This window comes from Vulpes vulpes, chromosome 5 (assembly GCF_048418805.1).
Source record: "Vulpes vulpes isolate BD-2025 chromosome 5, VulVul3, whole genome shotgun sequence".
NCBI lineage: Eukaryota > Metazoa > Chordata > Mammalia > Carnivora > Canidae > Vulpes > Vulpes vulpes.
This window is the reverse complement of record NC_132784.1, coordinates 4,228,098-4,253,382: the sequence shown is the minus strand read 5'-3', so window position 1 is coordinate 4,253,382 and position 25,285 is coordinate 4,228,098.

Genomic DNA, 25,285 nt, shown 5'->3' with positions numbered 1-25,285 from the left:
ACAAACGAGATAATGTTTGACACTAACTAAGAAGGAAATATGCTTCCCAGTGTTGAGGTGACATGTTTGACCCTCTCTGTTTTAGCGATGCATATTACTGAAGGCCCCCTCAGGACATTGTACTTCAAAATGAATTTGTTGTTGTTGTTGTTAAAGAGGGAGAGAATGCACTGAGCAGATTTATGAGCCTTGCCTGTCTGCCTCAGAAACTAGGTGTTTTGACATCATCTCCAGGAGATGCCTTGGGTTTTAACTTAACTCAACGAGGCAATCACACTAGATAGGTAAACTTTATTCATTTTACTTGCCCCTACCAATGCTTTACCCTAGCTAATTCAGCATCTGAGGGAACCTCTATGATTGAGTGAAAACTGTCCAGGCAAGCATTTGTTCACTCATTCATTCAATATTTCCTGAGCACATACTAAAATCAGACACTGTTCTCAGTGCCGGGCATATGGAAGTAAACTGACCAGCCAAACTTTACTACTTCCAAAGAGCTTACATTTTAATACGACAAATGATGTGTGTCACATTAATCCTATATGTGTGATTAATGCCAGAAGGATTCCAATAAAAAGCCCTAGATTTTCTCAGACAAGTTGCATAGCGTGGAAACAAGCATGTGCAAACTGAGTAAGCAGTTACCCATGTGATCACCTCTTTGATAGGAACTGATGTTAGGTACATTATTGGGTGTATAATATTGTGGTAGATAAATACAGCTATTGCGGTGCTGGTGCAGTTACAAGTAGAAAGTGGCAAATTCAAAATAGGACACCAGTCTGCATGCTTGTGAAGTTGCTGTTTCTTTCTCTCTTTTTTTTTTTTTTAGATTTTATTTATTTATTCATGAGAGACACAGAGAGAGTAGCAGAGACATAGGCAGAGGGAGAAGCAGGCTCCCTGTGGGGAGCCCGATGTGGGACTCCATCCCAGGACCCCAGGATCACTCCCTGAGCATGAAGGCAGACACTTAACTGCTGAGCCACTCAGGCACCCCCTGCTGTTTCTTTCCTGTTCCTCATCACTATCTCACCTCCTCCCTGGTGTTTCTTCACTACTAACTACTAGGAGATTATGGCTTTAAGTTTAATATAGTTTTCAGCCTTGGATCAATCTTTAAGTTCCAAATGTTAACTTACTTACTTCTTGTCATGCCATTTCATCCTGAAGATAATGCGTGACAATTCTAACAAGGACGAAGCTACTTGGTATCTTCACTATTTGGCTAAGGAATCGGAGGTCGGTTGCACAAGATCACACTGCTGCAAGAAGATCAAACCAGAGGCATGCCCAGGTCTCCCTGCTTCATGTCTATGTTCTGATCCATACTGTTAGATGATACTGCCTCACGTGATGCTTTCAGAGACTGCGGGGAAGCAAAGATGAGTATGCCATGGTCCTTTTCCTGGAGTGGTTTACAATCTAGTATGGAAACAAAAGATAATACAAATAATTGCAAGGCAGTACTATGCATACAGTATATATGCATATGTGTATATGTATTTTTAATAATGAAAACACTGAAATCTAGATAACAAAAAAATCTACAAAGTTCACATTATAAGGGAAGGTACATGAGAACATATGCTATATCTCAATTAATTGCAATTGGCCATGAGAGCTACAGCTGCAGCTCATGTGCTTCTTAAGCCACTGAGACATCTGGCTAGTATAAAGAATATATCTATTTTTTTGTTTTCGTTTTTGGTCATAGCTGAAGTTGGCATAAATATACTCAAACCGAAAGCAGAAACTCTGGTCTCCCTCCCTTTCTCGCAGTGCATGTTCTTCCAGAAAATCCCTATAACCTCTTGTCCACCCTGTTACAGCCATCATAGTCAAGACTTTGTGCAAAATCAGCTTCCCCCAAGAAGCTGGGCTGCCTAGGCCTGTGCTGGGCTACAGCAGGGAAGGCTTCTCTGCAACTGAGACTCGCTTCTGTCAGAATCAAAGCACCAGTGCCAGGCACAGCCCAGTATGCACAAGGGGCCTGAGTGAATGTGTGTTGAGATAAATACTTCTGGAAATTGCCAGAAAAGCAAAGCAGCCTCTGGGCTCAATGAGAAAAATTCCCATTCTCATCCTGAGAAGAAGAATTAATTTTATTTTTGGCCATCTCAAGAGAAGTTTTGTTTTATCCCCTTCCATCTCTTAAGATGTCACAAAATAGCTTGGCGGAAGGGTCTCTCCTGAGGAGGAAATAATTTGTGGGATTCTTATTTCTTATTCCTGTGAAATCCTCAGGGACTTGGAGCTAATAATTTGAGTTTGGTTCTTCAAGGTCTGTTTTAATCAAGGAATTGTAGAAAGTTGAGTTCAAACACTCATACTAATGTTTAATTTGTACAGCATTTGTTTTTCAGGTCAAACAGCTAATGTTCTATAGAAGAGAAACTACACCCTAAGGTTGGTGGTACGACGGATGATCTGGAATCCAGTAGAAGTTTGCATCTCTGAGACACTCCTGTGCCATCCTCATGTCACACCTGGCTCTTCCTTTTCTCTGTTTTCTCAGACACACAGACTTAGCAGCCTTCATGCTGAATCATAGATACTCCCATTGCTGTCCTCCATTCTGGCCCATGTTGCTTCATGAATGGATTATGTCAGTAGTTCCCCATAGTTCCTCTGTCTCCAGCCTCAAATACATCAGTCATCTCTATACCCCAATTCTTCACGACTCCCCTTCTAATGCTGAAAATAACCCTGAGAAGAGAAAAAAGAAAAGTCCTTGGGGGACCTTGATTTGTGTGCTTCCCTATTCCAACCTCTTCATCCCTCATCCCACCAGGATATGGTGCAGAGCCCCAAGCTATGAGGTTACCAACCCCGTCCTGTCTAGTCTCAATGGAACAGAAAGCCTTTCGCTAGGCCCTTCTGACTCACCAAAGGCAGGGCCCCACTGAGCTCCCATCCCTCTCTTTCCTCACCACCCTCTGCTCCAGCTCAGAGCTTCCCTAGTCTCACCATAGATGAACACATGGCCTGAATTATCTTTCAAATCCTGTTTGTCTTTTATCTTATCATCTTGGCGTTGTTTTCCTTAATAATAGCCTGAGAACGTTGTTACTTTATGGGGAGGCTTGCGTTGGACCAGTCCCTCATGAGTATAATGGCTCTAAAGAGGGCAGTCATGGAAGAAAGCAAAAAGGCTGATGAATGTCCTAATTCCTCAAATTATTGGGAAGACATTTTACTCTTAATATGAGGAAAGAGGTATCCCTAATATAAGACACTTTGGACTAGAATATGTCACTCGCAAAAAAAAAAAATGTGATTGTACAAGTAGGTATGAATATGTCAAGTTATTAATATCAGCTTCCATGCAGCAAATTGCTTGTCATGCTTCATTTATACCCGTTTATGTCTAAACAGGAGTATTTGCAGAGACACCCATAAATATTTTACACAGCTCTCTGAAAGCTCTCATCTCTCGGCTTGCAAAGTGTCTGACAGAGTCGCAGAACCCAAGCTGACTCCAAAGGCAGAGTAGAGTGGGAGGGGGAGCAAGAGGGACATAGGAAGGAAAGAAAAGGAAAAAAAAAAATGATTAGGACCAAGCAGGAGCTATAAAAATATGAGCCTGAGGCAACCTTGGATTTATGCATTTAGACAATTCTGTTAAACCAAATGAGAGTTAATCTGTTGTAAATCTTTCCACTTCTCAGTGATTCTGCAGAAATTCATTTATAGTAATTGGGAACAAGGAGAAACATAATGGCCATGCTGATCAGTACCTAGCACAGTCACTGCGGATATGAGGAAGTGGCTGGCCTGTATTTGGAAGGACGTGTGTTGATGGACACAGGCCCTGTCACAGGTATATTCTGATCGTGAATTGGACAGAGCAAGTGTGCCTGCACTGCCTGCGTGCACTGCTTTTCCATGTCTTCTTCGCATAGAAGCCCCACCTGGGTGAGGTCAGCTGCCCTGCCTCTGGCCTGAACCGTGAACTCTACCGCTATTTCTTCATCTGCTGATTACAGGCAACCTGCCGGGGCAACGCGGCCCGGTCTTCTGTGGCCATTCCTCACTCCCCTCAGTCATCTTTGTCGGACTCTGAACCAGGATCAGCTATTCAGGTAAACCCTTCAGATTGGCTTGAAACATGCTCAACCTTATATAACCAATATGTTCGGCAACCTGTAGCCAATGGTGCCCAAACATGTAGACACTCTATTTTCTCTAATAAACTTCCCAACTAGGCTCTGTCAAATTCTCTTCTTGTCCTTCCATGGCACCTTGTGCAGAACTTTAGGTCTCAGTTACTTCTGGTTATTGTATGCTAACATAGTTTAAAACTTTAATCTTAGTTTTTCCCTTCTTTTGAGTCAGACATTGGGCTCCAAACATGCAGAGGCATTGTTGACTTTTTCACTTGTGCTGCCCATCTCTGCTGGAGGCTTAGGGAGACCTGTCAGGAGTCAGCTGATGTCACTTCTAGGGGTGAAAATAGCCAGGTCTCTCTCTGGCTCATCTATCTCCATCCACCAGAGGCTGTTGGTCCATAAAGGATGCTATGGATGGCATGCATGGTCCTGGGTCTGTGCTCTTCTACATCCCAGCTCTTTCCATTGCTGACAACCCCCTTTGGTCCCTGCCAGTGGTCTAGATCCTCAATATCCATTGATTTAGGGCCTGAACCTACTTGGTGGCTGCCTAGGCAGCCTAATGAATCCTGCCTTCGTATTCTCCATGCTCCTTCATATATAGCTGGTGCTGTCAGTAACCCTCTGTATCCCCTTGTTCATCCCATTCCAAGCACACTGGCCTGTTCCTATGCATATGCAATAGTACCACTTGTCTTTCACAAACTGTCCTTCCCCAGCTTGGAATAATCTTCCTTTCTTCTCCCCAGTCTGAGTTCTAATTGTCTTTCAGACCAAGCACAAACCTGCTTCTCTGTAAAGGCTTGGTAGTCTTCCTTGACCATCCTCCCCACCCTTATGGGATCAGTTGTCCTCTGAATCCATAAAGCATTTCCATTAATTTAGTTATCATGTTGTACTGTTTGTCAGCTTGTCCATCTTCCTAACTAAACTGTGCTTTCCTTGAAGGCATGGACAAATCATGTTTAAATGCTCCTTTAAATATGTCCATGCATTTAAAACAGTTCCATGCATACAGGCACTTAATACCTCCTCAGTCCCTGTTTTTGTGGATTATTTCTTTCAGCATCCTCTTTCTTTTACAGAATCCCCCTTAATATTTCTTGTAGAGCCGGTTTGGTGGTCACATATTCTTTCAGTTTCTGCCTATCTTGGAAGCTCTTTATCTCTCCTTCTACTCTGAGTGAGAGCCTTGCTGGATAAAGTATTCCTGGCTGCATGTTCCTCTCATTTAGGACCCTGAGTATATCCTGCCAGCGCTTTCTGGCCTGCCACGTCTCTGTGGAGAGGTCTGCTGTTAATCTAATATTTCTCCCCATATAAGTTAGGGATCTCTTGTCTCTTGCTGCTTTAAGGATTTTCTCTTTATCTTTGGAAGTTGCAAGTTTCACTATTAAATTTGGGGATGTTGAAGAATGGTTCTTATTGATTTTAGGGGGGGACCTCTCTATCTCCTGAATCTGAATGCCTGTTTCCCCAAATTAGTGAAGTTCTCAGCTATGATTTAGTCAAATATGTTTTCTGGCCCTCTGGCCCTCTCAGCGTTCTCTGGAACCCCAATTATATGTAGATTTTTCCTTCTGAGGCTGTCATTTATTTCCCTGAACCTTTCCTCGGGGTCTTTCTTTTTTTTTTTTTTTTCCTCTGCTTCCTTCCTTGTCATCAACCTATCTGCTATGTCACTCACTCTTTCTTCTACCTCATTAACCCTCATCATTAGGACCTCCAGTTTGGATTGCATCTCATTTAATTGTATTTTAATTTCGGCCTGTTTAGATCCAAATTCTGCAGTCATGAAATCTCTCGATTCCTTTATGCTTTTTTCCAGAGCCACCAGTAGCTTTATAATTGTGCTTCTTAATTGGCTTCCTGACATCGAATTGTAATCCAAATTCTGTAACTCTGTGGCAGAGTGTACTGTCTTGAATTCTTTCTTTTGTGGTGAGTTCTTCTTTCTAGTCATTTTGCTCAGTGCAGAGTGGCTAAAAACGAGTTTTACTTGAAAAAGGAAGAAAAAAAAAGAAAAAAGAAAAGAAAGAAGGGGTAATCTCTGGTTCTATATACTGTAAATCCCTCGACCTCCCCTAGAGCTTTCCAGTGCTGCTGGCTCAAGAACTTGCTCTTCCCCATCCTTCCATCTGGTCTCCTGGGGGAGGGGCTGCTGTGCTGATTCTCAGATGTGTGTACCTGGGGGAGCTGCCCCACCCCTGCCAGGTACATGGCTCAGTGGCGCTGCTTATACTGTGAGGCCCCTGTTCCCTGGAAGCCCCACTCCATCCCAGGCATAAGTTGACACCAGGTGGAACAACAACACTGTCGGAGCCAACCTTCCAGCTCTAGAGTCAGCTCCCACAGTAACTACTATAGTCTCCCAGTCCGCACAGGCCCGTTTCAGCCATCAGAAATGACAAATACCCACCATTTGCTTCAAGGATGGAACTGGAGGAGATTATGTTGAGTGAAGTAAATCAATCAGAGAAGGACAAACATTATATTGTTTCATTCATTTAAGGAATATAACAAATAGTGAAAGGGAGTAAAGGGGAAAGGAGAGAAAATGAGTGGGAAATATCAGAGAGGGAGACAGAACACGAGAGACATCTAACTCTGGGAAATGAACAAGGGATAGTGGAAGGGGAGGTGGGCAGGGGGATGAGGTGAATGGGTGATGGGCACTGAGTGGGGCACTTGATAGGATGAGCACTGAGTGTTATACTATATGTTGGCAAATTGAACTCCAATTAAAAAAATGTACAAAAAAAATGAAGAAATGTGCTCCCACAATCGCCAGATCTGATGTTCCAAGAGCAGACATAAATTGAATTCTGAGGTAAATGTTCTGGATTTTACAAACAGATGCCCACTGAAAACTAAATCTAACCTTTGCATGTTCAGCCTGTGACTGTGATTTTTAAAACATCAGGTAGCTGACCTGACAAACAATAGTGGTCTGTAGTGAGACTAACCTCACATGGTGGTGGAAACAACTGGTGGCTCTCCGTGGATGTGTTAGGGTGTTCTATGAGGGCCTGGCCTACCTTCCAGCAGCATATATGACATCTAAAACCAACAGCCCTGGGTTCGGAGTTGGGCTCTATATAATAATATCTTATATAAATGGGAATCTATGTCTTTCACATCTTGCTTCCTTTCATTTTTCATTGGACTTCAGATAACTGCCATAGAGAAAAGGGTTTTCACTATAGCCCACAAAGTGTTAAATGTCAGCCCCTTCTAAGGAATATACCTATGGGTACCTCATCCCATGGGCAGATGAGCAAGGTTTATCTCTCTGGCTATGACTGGTTGGACCAAAAATGGCAAACAGTTTGAGTCAAAAAAGGGCATATGAACAAAGTATGGTATGAGGCTCACCTAGCTACCCCCCAACCCGATTAGATGCTCCATCTTAGAAAATGTGCAGGTGATGTCCATCCATATAAGCCAGCAGACCCAACCCCCATCCAGTTCCAAGGCAGTTAAATGGCCAGTTCCCTAGAGTCGTTGCAAGATCCAAACCCAGGGTAATCCAGGGCATTCTAAACATTCACCACAACTCTGATGTTCTGTTCTAGGTCCCTAGGTTCTGTTCCCAGTCTGCCACTTTCTGAGGTTTTAAGTTCAGGAAAGGTGCTAAATTCTTCCCCTCCAGAAGCACTAAAGAGGGGACATCCTTAGACAATGGGCCTCAAGATGTACGATCTAAAAGTACAAGAGGGCCTCTGAGCACACTTTAGTGCCAATAGGATTGCACTGATCCTTCTCACAGATGTGTATATGGAATTGATACAAGGGAACTTTTAGCTCCCTTCCTCAACAACCTTCATCCAGATCTTAGGCAGTGCGGCAGGGTGAAGTAGGAGATGCTCTCCAGCATTTCTGAAATGAGGCAATTTTCTGGGTGCAGAACTCTAAGGCAGCTCCTTCTCTTCCTGAAGTCAGAGAGGAAAAAGCTGTTCTAAAACAGCAAGGATTAACTCAGAATCTAAGCTTCCAGAGGAAAATACTTCCCTGAAGGGAAATCTCCCAACAGAGAACAGCACTAAAAATCTCAGGCCACACCCAAAAAGAGAAGGAATTGTGGACTTTCTGCAAGGTAACTGGGGGTGATGATGCAGACCAACCCAGGCAGGAGAGGGTGTGGCAGTCATTAACAATCTGGAAATCTCCCCTCATTTAATTGGACCAGAGGAATATACATTCCTGCCTCTGTATGGGTGGAGCAAGAATGTAAAATAATATTTATCAAATTCCAGCAATAAGTCACACTTCATATACATTTTCTTATTTCATCCTTAACAGCTCTGGAAAGTAGACATCAGTATCTCACTTTTGCTGATGATATGAAAATAAAATACGAATAAACAGAAACCTCATGGCCACATATTCTATGAGGCTCCATGGAAAAATAACACAAAAACTTTGTAGTTCAGGTGAAGAGTCTAGGAGATGTTAAAATGGATGTTCTGGTGGTGTAGGGAGGCAGAGAGCTGAAGTCATTTGGAAAGGAAAGGAACAAGATTGCAGTGCCCAGGAAAAGAAATCACAGTGCTAATCCCCTAGAAAACATGAATATTCGTGCCCATGGTGAGTTTACAGGTAAGCAGTTCCTATCGGTGCAGAGTTGAGGCTGACTGCATGGGGACTGGATGGACATAATGCATTAGAGAGAGAAACACCAAAATGTGACTGCAGGAGCATCTGCAGATAGAAAAGCCTTAGAAATCCATGCTGCAAAGCCTCTTCAGCAGAGATAACTCTGGTGAAGGGAGAGTTCCAGGGATTATTGGGCCACTGCTGAATTGACATGGAGTTACTTCAAGGCTTAGTGTACCTCTGTAGTTAGGACCCCTGACCCATATATTAGATGCCCCCAAGAGTTCTTGGAGAGGGATGGATGGTATGCTGAGTTGGCCATTTCTTGAAAATAATCATATGACGGAGTTTAGTAATACTTTGCTATCATCATCAGACGTAGATGGGGGGACACTGAGACCCAGAAAGGTTAAGAAGGGAGTTCAGTTCACAGCACTAGTAAGTAGACGATATAGAGCTCTGGCTTAGGTACGCTCCATTCCAAAGTTTCTGCCATTCCTTTGGTTCCTATACAATCTGTGTTCACTGGCCCTGACAAGACCTTCCTTCCCCAAAGAATAACTTGTTGACAGACAGATGTCTAATACAATGAACATGGAAATATGAATTTTATGTGGTGATTTTTTTCTGTGGTAGCTGTGGTGTTCAGAATTTGAGTCTTATTAATCATTAGTGTTCTGGGCAGCCCCAGTGGCACAGCGGTTTAGCGCCGCCTGCAGCCCAGGGCGTGATCCTGGATTCCCTGGATCTAGTCCCATGTCGGGTTCTCTGCATGGAGCCTGCTTCTCCCTCTGCCTGTGTCTCTGCCTCTCTCTCTCTCTCTCTCTCTCTCTCTCTCCAGAGAGATACATTCTATGAATAAATAAATAAAATCAGATAAAATAGAGATACATCTCTATGAATAAATAAATAAAATCTTTTTAAAAAATCATTAGTGTTTTTTTAAATAAGCTTCTCAGTTGATGGTATATTTTAATACTATGAAAGACCAGGAAGCACAGAGATCCCTGTGGATTCCCATGAGTGTTCTAACAATTCTCTGACACCCACTAAGTGTCTTACAATTCAATTCAATTCTGACATTAACTACTCAGGGTAAGCACAGACCTGACCCCACAGTTAAGGGGGGGGGGGGGTCACAAGACTGCGCACATTTCAGACACCAGCCTCAAGCTTTAGGTATCCCAAGCCACCCACATCCTTCCTGGCCAGCTATAAATCCCAAAATGCTCCTTTTCCACCTAATCAGTGTAGGCTACAATTCAGTTCTGAAACAAGCCACCCTTAGTTAGTGTCAGATACCATAAGGCCTCAGTCTTTCACAGGATTGCCCCCACTTCAGACATGCACTGGAAGTCTTGGGAGGCCACATGTACTTCTGACTGACCAGCTATAAATACAAACAAATTTATATCAAGTTTGATAATTCACTAGAATGACTCACAGAACACACTAAAGTGCTTATTTATGATTATAGCTTTATGATGAGGCATTTAGATCAGGATTAACCAAAAGAAGAGATGCATAAGGTAAGGTCTTAGGGTGGGCAGAACTTCTGTGCCTCCTCCTCGTAGAATTGAGGCATGATACCCAACTAACACATCAACATGTTCAACCAGGAAATGCCACTGAACTTTGTGTCCAGAGATTTTATTAGGGTTTTGCTTATGTAAGCATAGTTGATCAAATCACTGGCCACATGTTTGAACTCAATCTCTAAGAGCCACTGAATCCCCACCCAGAGGTTGAGTGGATAAAGTTCCAACCTCTAATTACAAAGTAGGTCTTTCAGATGATCACATCCTATCTTGAAGCTATCGAAGGATCTACCATTTGTCACCTGATCGGCATAGCAAGCACTCCTTTAACTCAAGAGGTCCCAAGGGGTTTTGAAACTCTGTGCCAGGAACTAGGCACAAGGATCAGATATGTTCTTCATTGTACCACACTCTGAGATGAAGACATGTTATCACTAAAAGGGAGAAAGAGCCTAGAAGAGGAATCAGGGGTTTCCAACCATGCAATAAAATAATGAGTGAAGAGAGATATGGTCCTTGCTTGATATCAGAGGCCCTAGAAAATCAACACAGTGTCATGGTTAAGACGTGACATCTGTCTCCAGATTCTAGCTCTCCACCTGTAACCAACTGTAATATTTAGGTAAGATGACTGTGTAATCTCTCTGAACTCATTTTCCACATCTATTTAATGGGGCTAACACTAAGCCTAACCTCCCAGTCTTGTTATGAAAATTTAACAAGATAATCCACGAGATGCATTTAAAACAGTGTTTGGTGTATAGTAAGATATTAGGAGTAATGGTATCATAATCACCAGTATTATCATAGTGGGGAAAGACAGACATGGAATGTCTGTGAAATAATAACTACACAATTCTTTATGCAATCAAGGAAAGTAACTAAGTTGTATTATAGCTGTATTTTTTAAATCATGGGTCATAATTCATTGATGAATCGTAAAATTAGTTTAGTGCATTACCACCAGCACTTTTCAAAAGTGGACAATAGAGTAGACAAGAGCAGGGAGCATTGCTTCCTAAAACATTTGTTTCTATTGCATGTATGCGCATGCATTTTATATATGTTGTACCGCATCACCATGAAAAATGGACAGTTATTTCAATTTACTGGACAAAGCACTTTGAAGGCAGAATGACATTGAAGGCATCTTTCAATTCCTAAAAGTCAAACATAAGACTAGATACAAAATAAATCTGTTTTCAATAAAAAGAGATTGATGGGTAGATGGATACAAATCTGTTTTCAATAAAAAGAGATTGATGGGTAGATGGATACAATTGAATTCTAGATGTCTTCATTGAGTATGGGATATAAACCAATGCTTTTGCGGTGTACTGAATTGGAGACAGAAACTCTTAAGTCCAGGACTCTGCCCTCCAGGTCTGTATGAGTGAACAAAATATGAAAACCATGAGAATACAATCAAAGAGAATACCCTTTAGTTCATTTGACAAATATTAGATAGGAACCCACTATGCATTTAGCACTATTCTAGGAACAGAGTGCAAAATACTGGACAGACAACCATTCGGGTGTAACTTAAATTCTGATTAAGGAGAATGAAAACAAACAATCAGATATAGAATATAATGTCAGAAGTGATAAGTGCCATGAGGAAAAAGGAAGCATGGAAAGCGAAAGTGTAGCTGAAGCTGCTCTCTTGAATGGTAAGGTCAAGAGCTGGTGTGTGAGCACAGACCCAAATGAGGCAAAGTGTTGAACTATATAGCTACCTTGGGCAAGAGTGTACAAGCAAAAAATAATACAAGGCAAATGTCTGAAAATGGATCACATTTGATTCACTTGAGAAAGAGCAAGGAGGCTGCTCTGGTTGGAGGTAAGAGAGTAAAGAAGTGTGTGCCCGTGTGTGTTTGTGTGTGTGTGTGCACACGCGCGCTTGTGTTTAGCTGCCAACACTAATACTATGCATGACGAGCTGGACAAAGAAAATAATGAAGACCTTAGTGAGAAAAAAAAAGTGTGCAGTGAGCAACTGCTATGTACTAATGATAGTTTATTCCCTCATTTAACCCTCACAACAACCACCATGACAATAATAATAATACCTAATAATGTATTGATCACTGCCTAAAGCACTGTGTGTACAAACACATCTATAAAAAGCCTGTGACACTGTATAGAGGAGAAAATAGGCTCAGATATTTGAAGTGATTTGCCCAAGTGACTGAAGCTAGCAATAGGCAGACTTGGCTTTTAATTGATTACTTATTACCCTTCATCCCAATTGACCAACCACACTGCCTCTTGGAGGGATATTTCAGATTGGGTCATACCTGGGTAGATCTGGGAGGAGAGAGCAGGAGTGAAAAAAGGGACATTTAGACTAGTGTGAGGCTAGTAGACGGAGGCCCTAACAAGGACACCATACACCTATAGTAGGAAGAGGGACCCATCTTAAGTCACTCCACAGGCAGTGCTGCTCCCGCCCTCTCTTTGTCAGATGCCAGCTGCCATCACAATGGAAAGGAAGCTGCCTGAATTATCCCAGTCCAGAGGGAATTCACAAGCAATCCACCTGCCCTCAACCAAACCTAACAATTTTTTGGCCAGAAAAAGGGTTGAGTCTCACAAAGGAATCTGAAGGATTCAGAGTATTGAAGTAGATTAGTTGCCTTAGTAATGGCATAAGAATGTTATTTGTTGCCCCCTCTCCACTTTGTCCTTTCTGAACAAAATACTATGTGAGGGCAGCCTGTCAAGGATGCTTTCCATCATTATCCCAGACTGACTCTCTGGTAATCCCCAACCCATGTCTGCTCTGGAGCCCCAAAACCTGACAAGGCAAGAAAACATCCCACCTGGGCTGAATAGAAAGTGTTCATGCCCTGGTGTGTTGACCACCTGCTTACTACAGTCCAGCCACATACCATACCCCCTGGCATCCAACAGGTCCTCGAGGACCAAGAGGAGAGCAGTTGTGTATGTCAGAAGCCTGAACACCACTGAAATAATATCCAGCGGAAATGTGCAACCAAGAATGTAAACTTCTCAAAAAGAGGTCTGGCGTTTGCTCTGCAAAATGCTATCTAGGCCCTTGGAATATAATACCCAGTAGGGGTATCTTTGTTAGCCTAGGAATGTTGTGTCACACAAGGTCACACTGGATAGCCTAACAGTGTGAGTAGGGTAGGGGCTACCCACACACGATAGTAACAATGTGATTGAGATGAGGGCTTTGAGTCATGTAATATCAGTCAGTCTTTGGAGGGGCTCGAGACTGAAGTCATACACGTGGGCAATCAATCAATTATGCCTCACATGATGGAGATCTAGTAGAAATTCCAAACACTAAGGCTCAGGTGAGCTTTCTTGATTGGTAATACTCCATCTGTACTGTCACATATAAATGTCAGGAAGGAAAATATCAACTGACTTCATGGGGAGAACTAAAAATTCCACATTTCATGCTCTCCTAGACTCTACCCTATGTGCTTCTTGCCTTGGCTGATTTTCATTTGCATCCTTTCCCTGTAATAAACTATAACCACGAATGTAACAGCCTTCAGTGAGTCTGTGAGTTTTTCTAGCAAATTATTGAAACTAAAATTTGTTTGGTGAAACCTCAAACTTGCATTTAGTATCAGAAGTAGGGATGGTCTTGCATGGACCACTCTATCTCACACTTACCTACAGGTGGATGAGGCATTTTCCCTCCGCTCTTGGCTAGCTACATCACCTTAAATAGTCCACTTGTTCTGAATTCTGGCTTGTGCATCTCTAACATGTTCATGATGTATATTAGTATGACTGCTAGAGAATTAAATCATGTGTTAGAGTCAGGATGACCCACAGAATAAAGGGCAGGAATTCAGAGACTACCCACCACTTTTTTCTCATTCCAAACAAGCCAAGCTCACTTTTGACTTCCAAACTTTAATTTTTCTGGCCCTGTACTGGAAGAATGACCCCATACCTTCCTCATCATGTAGGTCTCTGCTCAATGTCTTCTCCTTCCAGAGGGTTTTCCTTCACCCATCCTACTTAGCTCCTCCCTCTGGGTGCTTCCTACTACATCTGCTTATTTTACCTTTCACAGCAGTTATGACCAGCTGTAATTCTCTTGATCACATATTGATTCATGGTTTTAGTCTCCATCTTTCCCTCCAAACTAAAGTCTGAAAGAGCAAGTTCGGATAGGTTTTGTTCATGGCTATGTCTCTGGACCCTGTAGTAGTACCTAGCCTATAGTAGAATGGGTATTTGTTGAATTAATGAATTTCTCCCTTTAATGGGAAAGAAAATCAAAGACTGTAAGGGAAAAAGAGCCTGCCAAAATACCACACATCTCCAGGATGAGCATATTTAACTAAAGCCTTTTCTCATATCCAAGTTTCCTCACCTTTTAAATAGATTTGAATTTTGTTAGATTTCAGGGAGATGAACATAAAATTGTTGCAGGTAAAGTCAAAGTTTTAAACTCATGCTGGATGCTTAACTATTGTGAAGCCAATAGTTGGTGGTGGTGGTGGTAGTGGTAGCAGTGGTGGTTTGATTTGACTTTGTGTCTTTTTGTTTTTGTTTTTGCAGGAGACAGGTTATTTGTTTGGTTGATCATGTTTGTTTTTCATTTGTGTTTTTGTGAGGAACTGAAAAAGAAATGCCACAATCAGAAGAGTAGGGTGCCAAAAGAAAACCTTAGCATGTAGATGGAGAAGGGAGATAAAGAAGGTAGATTGGTTATGTCTGTGACATGCTTGTCTTACCAGACAAAGTGCCTTCCCTGTGAAGCCCTCTTTGGGCCTTTTCTAGAGTGATCAGTTGGAAGATTAAGAGTAACAACATGGATAAATCCCTGGCATATACTGGACTTCCCTAGGTTTGGTCCCAGCAAATGTTGACACTTTCCTGTGTTGGACAGGATTTTTGCACTTGTAATTTCTTTATAGAGTGGGAAGAAGGCATTAGACAGTGACAAATGTGTCTCCTGAAGGGAATTTTATGCAGATTCCTAAAGCAGCAAATTGGCTTCTCTGAAGAATAGGTCACTTTCTGTGGCAGAGACACAAGCGGATGGTACTTTCACTTTTACCTTGATAGCAGGTTAGAACAGAAAGTCAGATTAAATTTTGGAGATGTATGTATGTGACACATATACTGTTACTTTATTTTTATAAGGAAAAGGACAGTGAGAGAGAACCCCAAATCCAAACTCCAGCCAGGGTCAACACAGACCACATGAGTGGCTTTTGGGTGCACCCTTTCCATTTCATTGTTGTCACTGTGGTTACCCCCAGTTCCCACCCTCTCCTATTTAAAATAGCCCTATTTGGTCGGGCATTCACATCTTCCCCTGTGTTTCCCTCAAAATCAATTCCACTCAGCTTTAAGGTAGAGCATGTGACTCCTCAGGAAATCTTGCCTCCCACCCACAAGTCACTGGTTCAGGAGGGGCCACTCAATTCAATTTGGCTAATAAAACTGGAAAATTTTTACCTAGTGGCTTCTGGGGAAAGCAATCTTCACTCTTAAGAGCTTTCAGAGGTGAAACTTCCTCCTTTTGATAGGGACCTGGAAGCCGGACTCACTGAAGCTGTTGGTAGCCAACTTGCAACCACAAGGGGGAGCCAGGAGAAGGCAAAGCGAAGGGAAAGGAACCAGGTTCTGCCAACATCAGGAAGCACAGAAACTTTCCATGAACTAATTTTCATTTAAGTTAATAGAGTTGCTTTGTCTATTTCTTACATCTCAACACACCCACATCCTACCTAATGCAACTGGTTGGCTCCTGGACTCATTAAACTATTTGCTCTGCATTTTTTTACTCATTCATTTATCCATTCATTTGTTCAACAAACACCTACATCATTACTTAATGGGGAATAGAGTTTCCAGTAATACATGGTGACTTATCTTTAAGCGAACAGTCTAAGGATAAATTTAAAAGTTTCATTAAAAATTTTAAAAGATGTAGTACAGTGAGATAAGTGCATAAGAAGGTGGTATAAAATACAGAGTAGAACAAAGAGAGCATCAATTACCTGTAACTTAGTTGAGAAAGGAATGATTGTCTGGGTCTTGATCAGTGAGGAGACATTCTCTCCAGACAGAAGGAGAAGCAATAGTATATCAGATATAAAAATAAGCATGTTTAAAAACTCAGAGGTGAAAAACAGAAAGAAACATCTCAAGGAGCAAAAGCGATTAGATATGATTGAGGTGTGTGGGCATGAAAGGGAAGTGTTGGGAGACAAACTGTTCAGCTAAGAAAGGGAAGATTTGGAGGGCTTTGCATGCCACCATTAGGGAGACATTGAAGGGTTTTAAGCAGTAGTTTCTATAGGTTCTTCCATGAGTACATACACATTTCAGTAAGCCATGAAGTGCATTCTATCCAACTACCCAATTTGGTAGCACACAACACAAGGGCATGACACTGAGGTTCAAGACCCACACAAGCCAAGAACTAGTGTCTCACTTCTCTCTCTGGAGTAAGTGGATACTCCATTAGGGCCAGTTAAACTAAATGGAGGACCCCTAGTGACTTCAAAGTTACCCAACAGCAACTTTGTTGCTGGTTCATTATGAACCAACTTTGGTTCATTATTATCATGAGAGTTTTTCTGATGTATTTCCAAGGAGACATTGGTAAAAAGGAAGCATTTATTTTATTTTATGTGTTCAATTGCACATTCATTATATATGAATCTAGCATCACCCGCCTTAGAGTGAGGTACTAAACAAGTAGCTAAATGATTAGGATCTATATTATCATCTTGGACAGCTTCTTGATTCTTTTTCTCAGGACTGCATGTGCCTTCCATTGCAGCCAGGCTGCAAAAGGCCCTCTGAATATGCAATCCTCATTCCTATCCAGTGTCTTTGCTCAAGATGTTCTCTTGCCAGAAATGCCCTTCCTTCTGTTCATTCCAATGCTTTGCTCTTCAAAGCCAAGCTCAAGCTCATCTACCTCTTTCTTGAGATCAGAGTAGAAAAAAGCACTAGGCTGGTAGTGAGATGACTTAGTCACATTAGGTTTGCAGAGGCATTTAAACTATCTGAGCCTATTTCTCCCATTATAAAATAAGAGATTTCAACAGATCAAGATACATGTATTGAGCAATTAGCTTATAGATTAGACTTTAATAGATGCTGACAGAGCTAAGTATGATACTATCTCTTTTTTTGAGAATTTCACGAACTGGATGGGGAAAGATATATAGAGATACATGCATAAATAATAATAATAGCTAAGCATTATTTCCCAGTATGGGAGATTGTGTCAATTTCCAAAAATGCACCAAGCTGATATTCTGTAGTTCTGTCATCTATTAGTTTTCTCAACACCTTATGCTTAGTTCATCATATACTGGTTATGTGAATTTAACTCCCTTTCTTCAACTTAACTAAACCATAAATATATTTTTAAAGAAACACTTTGCAATATGCTTTAGAGTTAACAAAGATAGTTCATTTGTGATATCTAATTAAACCATCACATTAAATTAGTGACATCACATTAAATTCTTCTTCTTTTACAAAAGAAGAAATTCTGAGAAGCTAAGCATCTTATTCAATGTCATAAAGATAAGTGGCAGACCCATGGTGCAAGATTAACTGGCTTTCTTTCTGTGCCATGATGCTTAATCCTCATGCCCTTAAGTCAGAGTTCTCCAGCCTGCTCTCCTCACTCTGTCTTTTTCTCCGTCTCTCTTTCTCTCTCTCTCTCTCACATACACATATACATATCTGTTACTTAAAACTTTGTTAAGAAGCAACATTACAGAGAAGCTGAAACCTATCCAAATTGTCTCCCTTTTCCACACCACTCTTATCCTAAAATTCCTCTGCTTCTTCCACTTTGCCTTCTTTATCAGAAGAGATATCCTTCTCTCTGTGTCTAACCCCTTGTCACATACCTGAGCAATCAACTTATCCCCTCCCACCCACAACAAGACTTCTCTCTGTTGAATCTTCTCTCTTATTGTCTCATCCTTTCCTCTCACTGAACAAATGTTTACATGCGCCCTCATTCAAAATCAACGTTGTTAATTAAGTAGCTATTCTATACCAAGCCTTGAGTTGAATGTTGGGATAACAAAGATGATTAAGATATGAGTTTTGTCCTCAAAGAACTCATCATTAAGTCTTGGGAGACAGACAAGATCATAGCATTATTTCACTCAAGGAAACCCTTGTTCTCACTAAAGTTCAGACATAGATCAAGAGAAGATTGTAGTTTAACCAACCCAGAACCATGACAGTCCTGCCCAATTCCCAAACACATTCAAAACTAGTCAGCTCATTGGGATCCCTGGGTGGCGCAGCAGTTTTGTGCCTGCCTTTGGCCCAGGGTGCGATCCTGGAGACCCGGGATCGAATCCCACGTCGCGCTCCCGGTGCATGAAGCCTGCTTCTCCCTCTGCCTGTGTCTCTGCCTCTCTCTCTCTCTCTGTGTGTGACTATCATAAATAAATAAAAATTTTAAAAAACTAGTCAGTTCATTGCTACTTATAAATGTCCTAGTTATAGTTTATCCCCAAGCCTGAGCACATAGTGTTCTTAATACTGCAAATGCCTCTTCTTTGTAAAGAAGACACCCTCTGCGTCAAAGATCTTAGGTTGGCAGTTCCATCTTGTTCCTAAAAGTACTCTACCTTTCTTATAATCATATGTCTACATTTTGCAAAATTAATCAAGTTTTAGGGTTTAGCTCACACTCATTGGCATTTTGCTTGATCTCACATTCTTTTCAAGAAGAACCTTGTATTCCTGAACAAAAAAGAGATAATGATCCTTTTTTAATTCAGTGTCTTGCCATCCTGTTCCACCCTCATCAATGAAAAATCTTTGATGAACTGTTTCTCTTTATATTGTAATTTGTGATGTAACAACTCCACAGTACAAGTAGTAATTGCTCAGTAATTGCTAAGTACTTAGAGACACCAAAGTATAACCCCATGTGAGGATAATCCTCCTCTTCATAGCACTTAACTACCTTTTTAAGAATAATAGGCCATTACCATTGTAGTTTCAGGCATTGGAAGTTTTTCCTGCTTGTTCAAAGTTATCATTAGCATGCTCAGATACATCAGCAACAACTATTTTAATTATAGATTATCTTTTGACCAAGGAAGACTAGAGACAACTATAGCTATGATAAGGGCTGAAAGAAAAAAGATTGAGTACACATAAGGGGAGGTCTGAACTACTTTAGGGATAGGAAAAGAGGAAGTAAGAGAAGACAGTGTTAAGCTAAAAATTGCCAATGAGTGGGAATTATTCTGAGAAAAAAGAAGAGGGCTTTCAAACAGAGAAGAAGTATGATCAAAGGCCCCAGGACAGGGAAGAACTCATCATTGAAGGACTCACAGATGGCCACTGGGTCTGGAATGAAGTGAGTGGAAGTCAGCTCAGAAGCTGAAGTATTAGGAGGAAATAGGTCAATGCTTTAGAAACCAAACTATCATTTTTGGACTTGATCCTAAAAAAACTGGAAGTAATTTAAGGATTTGGAGTAGGGTGCTATGTCACATTTCCTTTCTGAGAAGATGACTTAGCAGGTTGCACAGAACAGGTGCAGCAGGGAACAGCTGGAGGGTGGTCAGTCAGAAAGACATTATAGATGTTGAAGAGAGGAAGAAGTAGCTCAGACTCCACCCTGAGAGGAGTATGAACTAAGTGCAGCCAGATGCCACCCACAAACAAAGCTATATGGCCCTCTTCTGACATCTGGACTAGCACTCTTTCCCATCTGTCACCACAAAGTGGGTCCACAGAGACTAGCTAACAAAAAATATATTCACAAAGGGAGTGGACAAGGCAAGAGAGACAACTGGGGACTAGAAGAATATTTAAAACTTTTGGACATTTTAGAGTATAGACCTTTACTGAGCATGTCAACCCTTCAGGACCTGGAATACAAAGAGGGTATCAGCAGATACCAGCTGGCATTGTTTAATTCCACTCCCCATCATCTATGACCCACATCACAGCTCTGAGCTCTACAAGAGGAAAGGTGAAGGTAGTATATCTCCATCTCCAGCACCAGGAACAGCCTTTGATATATATTGGGTTACCCATAAATCTTTGTCAAAAAAATAAATAAATTGGACTAAAACTTTCTTGAAATAAGAATTTTTGCTTAAGAAATACCTGTTACCTTTGAGGTGTTCCTAGGGTTTCAAGGCACCCATAATCTGATCTTAAAAAAAAAAAGGTGTTTGTTAAAAAGCCATCTGGGATTTTTGAAGAATAGGTCTTATTCCCGCTCAACATGGGAGAACAGAACCAAAGACTGGGATTTCAACCAGGTCATGTTAGGAGAAGGCTGCTCAAGGCAATGTTGTTGGTATGGGAAGAGCCACAAAGAACCAGAAAGACCCTGCACAGTATTGAGCCTGAAGGCCTAGCCAAGGATGGAGTCAGGTGAATGAGTAATGAGCTCAGCTCAACAACCTGAGACCCAGTGCAGAACAGGTGAGGGCTGAGATAGACAAGTGATTCAGAACCGAGACCATCAGCTAACAGCAGAATGAACCCATGATAGTGAGTGGTGACCGTTGTACAGGGCAGAGCAGGCTTACAGCCTGAAGAAACTATGCAGGGCAGATCTCTAGAGCAGCATCCTGGGTTTGGCACCTAAAAAGATAGGGAATGTACTTCTTCCAGAAGAAGGACATTGCTCTCATCACTAGAATGCAGGCCTCAGGGACTCACTTACATGTCCTCACTTACATGTTCCTCACTAGCAGGAAGATGGATGGAGAACCCTTCTCAGGAGCTCACCTGTGCTAATCGTACACTGCAATACAGGAAACTGCAACTCTCCCAAAGAAGAAAGCAAATATTAGTGATAAAAGGGCTTTAATATTTGATTCTTTTGAGAATTTGGTGGAACTCTCTCAGTGAAATCTGTGTTATATATCACATGGATAAAAGTTGAATAAGTATATGTGGATAGGTGCCGTCTATCAGAATGTTCTGAGAATAGTGGGAAGCTAACCAGGAGGGTCACAGATTTGAGAAGTTTCCAATCAGGAATGTATTCAGAAAGAGAGCCTGAGAAACTCTTATCTATCCTAGAAAGTGTTTAAGAGCTCCAACAGGCTAAGGACTGAGTAAGGAGGAAGAAGAACAAGACTCAGGGTTGTCAGTGCTTACAAGGTGTCAGGTTCTGGTGGACATAGAATCTGTGGTCACCGTACCAGAAATCAAGTCCTTGTAGAAAGAACCCAGCTGTTCCTAACATCATGAAGCAGCAGTCACCTTATCTTTGAAGTATGCATGTTGCTAAACACCTTTTTATCAAGATGATTTGAATGTGAAATAAGTTAAGATATGTAAAGCACCAAGCCTGGTGCCTGGCCCACTTAAGATGTCCCCTAGGTTAATACATTTAATAAATATGTAATGAGTACCCATTATTCACCAAGCAGTTTTCTGAGTACTGGGGATGTGGCAGTTAGCAAAATTCCTGTCCATGTGAAGCTAATATTTGAGAGAGGGTGACAAAAGAAATATATAAGTTTGTTTAAGTTAGAGGTGGGGAATAATAAGTGCTATAGAAATATAAAGTGACATAAGCATATTTATATGGAAGGGTCAGGAAATGGCCTTTGAGCAAATATGTGAATGAAGTGAGGGCAAAGAAAGCAAAGAGAGCAAAGATTCTGTGATGGTATGTGCTTGGTGTATTCAAGGAGCAGTAGTAACAGTTTCTTTTCCTTCCTACTGTCTCTTCAGGACTATTCAACACATAATATCTGTGGACCTTCCTATCTGCAGTCCTGAAACCATATCATCTCTTCAGGAGATGCATTCCAAACCTGACCCCTTTATGTGAAAAGTTCTACTCTCCCCTCTGGAAGCAGAGAGTGTGCCTCCTTCAGAGAGGCAGACTTCCCTGTGAGAATTACCCTGTCTCTAAGCCTGACAACTAGCAGTGGGCAGGTGGCCCTACCCCCAGGCCTTGAAGGTTTCTAGTTATCACAACTGCTCAGGATGCTTTCTGATGCCTGTGGTAGCCTGGGCACATGCTTCAGGAGGAAGGGAAATTATTCACAAGCAGCAGTGTGAAATAAAAGGAGAGGAGTGGGGAAGAGGGTAAAGAGATCCACGGACACATCCCCTTCTGATTTCTGACCAAAAAAGCAAAGGCTTGGACTGTGTTCCTCAGAGGCTCTCCCCTCACTGGTTAATGGAAAAGGCAGGTGGGAAGTGAAAAGGCAGAAAGGGAGTGTGGAATATTTTCTTTTGCTTTGTTGGCTTTGGAAAGCTAAAAAAGAATCCGCCACCTGTGATTCTAGCCCTGATTGCAAAACATTCTGTTATTTTAGCTGCAAGTCTGTAGTTAGCAGATTGTCAGTTTGGCCTCGTGGCAACATAGCAGCCAAAAAAGATTAGACATTTTAATTTCCTGAGCAGGTGCAGGCATCAGGACTGGTTTCAGAATACCAGTGAAAAGTGAAAGAGAGGTGGAGAAGGAAAGCAAGGACTGGGGTTATGTGCTTATGTGTGGTGGAGTGGGATGGGGTGGGCACAGGAGGAAGAAATGAGGCAAAAGCAAGAGGAATCTAAGCATATGACAGAAGAAATACAAGAAATAGAAAAGGGTGGCAACCAGAAGAAGACTGAGGGCACCTCAGAGAAAGTATTATAAATTTGGAGATCAAGGGGAAAGGACTATTCTGTACATTTTTTAAAGATTTTATTTATTCATGAGAGACAGAGAGAGAAAGAGGCAAAGACATAGGCAGAGAGAGACTCAGGGTCCTCGCAGGGAGGCTGATGTGGGACTCGATCCCAGGACCCTGGGATCTGGCCCTGAGTCAAAGACAGATGCTCAAACACTGAGCCACCCAGGCGTCCTGCTATTCTGTACATTGCTCCCATGTTACACTCAACCTCATGCAGGATCAGACCATCATTAACCCATAGTGTCTTTGTGAAAATGTGACCAGAAGCTGTTTCCCCATCAGAAATGGCAGCTATTCTCACTGTCTATCTTGGTGAGCAGAACACTGGCTGCATTTCACTGCCATATATGCACTGTTGTGCAGATCACAAATATATTTGCCTAATGGTCCTGTTCATTTTATAAAGCTGATTGTAAGTAAGGCAAGAGGACTTTGGAATGTTGAGACAAAGATAGTCTATCATGAGAAAAATGAAAGCAAAGCAGCAAAGAGAGAGAGAAAGAATGCAGCCTGAAAACTTGGCTGTGAGAATATCAAATAGTCAAATGCCACACCTCAAAAGGGGGAGCACATTTCCTAAAATGAGTCCAATGATGTGGTAGGAAAAGAGTCAAGGCATCTGCCTAGGTCCAGTCCTCTAGGATTCCTTCCCATCATCCTCTCAGTCTCACACAATCAATGAATGAATGAATGCATTTCTGAGTGCATCGATTCTAACCCATCCCAGTCTTTCAGTGATGTGGGAAGGGGAAGGAACATAGAGATAATATAATGATTATCTTATATGTACCCAAGATCTGTGTTTACACTAATTTATTCAGCAAGAATTTATTCTGCACTCACTTTGTGCTAAGTATTCTGCTAGGTACTGGCCATAAAACAGCACCAAGGTAATCATGACTTTACTTGTATCATCGGTGTGATGACAACCCAAGATAAAGAAAAGGCAGTACACAAAATTATTAAGAACATGAATAGTCATGGTAATAATATAATAACGGTTCCTGCCTCATAGACTTGTTTAATGACTAAATTAGATAATATGAGTGATTTAGCACAATGTATGTTATTCATAATAGTACTTATCTTCCCATATTTTTTCTCCCTCTCCAAATTTAGAAATACGAAGAAACATCCAGTTTCAGATGTACAAAGCTAGTAGAATGTTGCTGTCACCATTACAACAAAAATTTCTGGAAAAATTTAATTACTTTTCTTGAACTCATTAGAAGATTCATGTCATGGGGCAAAAAACTAAGAATCTAGAGAGAGTCACCACAGAGAGAAACAGAACCCACCAGATACCCAACAGGAGCCAATAATACCAGTAAGAAGATTCAGCAAGAAAATTTTAATGAATTTCTAAAATCTAAATGTGTTCTAGTGAGAAAGCATGAAGCCCCTGTGACCACAGACACCAAGAGATCCACACTCTCTCATTATTTTATTTATGTATTTATTTTTCAAATTTATTTTTTTTAATTCCAGTGAGTTCACGTATAGTGTTGTATTAATTTCAGGTGTACAATGAAGAAATAGATTCTTAATTATAGGCCCATACCTTCTTGAAGTCTTTTCTTCCAGGACTCCATTAGAAACCTGAGATTGTTTCCCCATGGAGCTGACTGGGGGATGTAGGGCAGTAGGCATTGCTGATATTCATCCACAACCATTTTTATATCTTCCTAATGGAACAGAAACATTAACATACAGGAGAAAAAGACAACAAAAACAGCAGCTTGAGGGCACTGGAGAAAACCTACTAGAGCTAGGGGAAGGGAAAGGGAAGAAAACGTACTCACAGAAGAGGGATACAGATACATGCTATGCCCACCATTACCTCTGAGGACAGTTAGAAAAACTTGTAAAAGCCATACCCTTAAGACTAAGATTCAATGATTGTATAGGAGGAAGACTTAATAATAAGTTCAGAAAGTCTGCTCACCCTTGCTTCCAACATCACACTACCAAACACTGAGTAAAAATGAAGTGGGATAGGACTAGGAGCATCATGAGTGAAAGATTTTATCTGACATGCAGTACAAAATAAAGATACAGAACTAAGGAGGTACAGCTAGACCCAAAAAGGGAGCAGGTATTGAGAAAAATGGTGTGGTTTATTAGCTCACACACTAAACACAGCATTGCAATGTAGAAATGGAAACCTCTGGTTTTTACTGCACAAGGACAGTAAAAGTAACAACAAACTTCAAACACAGCTCAACATTCGACTGGAAAACACAATCACTCCCTGCCCCCAAACACCAAAATCAAAAGGAAATAAAAAGTTTGCTTATTTTCTATCCATAAAAAATATTTATTTAAATAAACAACATGTCTGACTTTCAACCAAAAAGTATGAGACATGCCAAAAAGC